Here is a 2,500-nt window from a genome sequence, read left to right on the forward strand (position 1 = left end):
AAATTACTATAGTATATTCTCTTAAAAATTGTATGAATTGTCAGTTCGATCGATGTATTAAAAGCATGAACAATAATGTTTGGGTAAGGTTAAGATGCGGATCTAAACTGGCAGACCGTATCAGTTGCACAAATGGTTTAAAACAGGGCGATTTCTGCAGCCCTGTACTGTTTTCGTTCTTTTTAAATGAACTTGTTAGACAAGTTAATGACAGTGGTAAGCACGAGGCACGATTTACTTTTGGTTATTTTTAGCTTATTATTTTACTTTTGGCGGATTGTGTTGTTTTGCTCTTAGAAACAGTGACTGGCTTGCAAACTCAGTTGAACAATCTACTCAGAGCAACTCGTTCTCTTGAACCGAAAGTAAATTTGAACAAAGCAATATCATTGTGTTTTGGAAAGGTTATCTAACCATAGAGAAAGATGTATGATGATTGTATGATGCCGGTAGTTGATGCTCACAGATATTTAGGTATAGCTTGACTGCACCTGTATCGAGTTGCCCCCCAAAAATTAAGGATGCAATTATATGTATTTTGTGGAAATTACGTTCTCTTAATGATGATAGCTTACTTTTGTTTCTTAAGTTATTTGATTTACACGTTCAACCCATGATCTGTGCGGAAGTGTGGGCCCTTGATACTACAGTATGTCATATTGAAAAAGTACACTTATTTGCTTTTTTTCTGGGAATTGAAATGCGAACACCCAATGATCTCGTACATGGAGAAACCAATAGATATCTAATTTGAATAAATGAAATGATACGTTGTATTCGACATTGATTTAAGTTACATTCGATATTGGTTAAAGTTAACGAGAATATATGATCATAGACTACCAAGTAATGCCTATAAATGTTTTAAGATTTAGATGAAAAGGTAAAAGAAATAAGGCATCAAATATTCAATGTTGATTACACAAATATGCTTTTGGATACGTATGGATGAATCAAGGTGTCCAAGAAATCAAACAGTTTCTTACTGAATTAAAGAAATATTAATTTTATGTAGGTGGCAGGAATGAAACTTTCATATCGAAAAAAGCGACAAGTTTTAAAAGTATAGAATATTTTGTATTGTGCATGAAGTGAAAACTTATTTTCAAATGAACTTGGACAAACTTTTATTGACTCACAATGACGAGATTTAGATTCGGTATATCAGATTTTGTTCAACATTACTATCGTTATATGAAACACGTTGAGGTTGTGTTAAATTGCTTTCTGTACATTAGTAGGGTTGACGATGAGATACTCTTTATTTATGTTGTCCTGCTTTTAGTAAAATAAGAGAACAGTATAATCCGCGAAAGTATTAGAGTTTCTAAATCACTTTCCGACTAACTCTTTTGATGACATCTGATTAGAAATAAGCATTGTAGAGAGTTTGTCAATTTACTTACATAAAGCACGTAAATTACGATCAATAATGATGCCATAATCCCATTGATGATTTTTTCAGCTTGTGTACTTGTATGTTCAATAACGTTGTATATTGTATGTGTATGTTCAATAACGTTGTATATTGTACTTGTATGTTCAGTAACGTTGTATATTGTACTTGTCTGTTCAGTAGCGTTGTATATTGTACTTGTATGTTCAATAACGTTGTATATTGTATGTGTATGTTCAATAACGTTGTATATTGTACTTGTATGTTCAGTAACGTTGTATATTGTACTTGTATGTTCAGTAACGTTGTATATTATACTTGGATGTTCAATAACGTTGTATATTGTACTTGTATGTTCAATAACGTTGTATATTATACTTGTATGTTCAATAACGTTGTATATTATACTTGTATGTTCAATAACGTTGTATATTGTACTTGTATGTTTAATAACGTTGTATATTGTACTTGTATGTTCAGTGACGTTGTATATTGTACTTGTATGTTCAATAACGTTGTATATTGTACTTGTATATTGTACTTGTATGTTCAACAACGTTGTATATTATACTTGTATGTCAACTAGCGTTGTATATTGTACTTGTATGTTTAATAACGTTGTATATTATACTTGTATGTTCAATAGCGTTGTATATTGTATGTGTATGTTCAATAACGTTGTATAATGTACTTGTATGTTCAATAACGTTGTATATTGGACCCGCTTAGTCGGGACAATGGGTTACCTGAAAAGATAGTCCAAATCCGAATACGAATTTCTCTCTCTGTGATTATCATGTCACTCCTCCCCCCCTCAACCCCCCCCCCCCCCCCCACACACACACACTGTCTGTCTCGCTCGCTCTGTTGCTCATTCACCCATAGAATTAAGGAACGTTTTGCAGTGTTGAATGAAATCGTCAATTAGCGGGATAATTTATTTCGAAACGACAAAAAACAAAAAAACAAACAAAAAAGGGGGGCGGTGGGGGGGGGGGGGGGGGGGGGGGGGGGGGGGGAAGAAGAGAAAAGTGAAGAAGGGGAAGAAAAAAAAAAGAGACTAAATGCGCCTGCACACACACACACACACACACACACACACAC

The sequence above is a fragment of the Babylonia areolata genome, chromosome 29, assembly GCF_041734735.1.
Source record: "Babylonia areolata isolate BAREFJ2019XMU chromosome 29, ASM4173473v1, whole genome shotgun sequence".
Classification (NCBI taxonomy): Eukaryota; Metazoa; Mollusca; class Gastropoda; order Neogastropoda; family Buccinidae; genus Babylonia; species Babylonia areolata.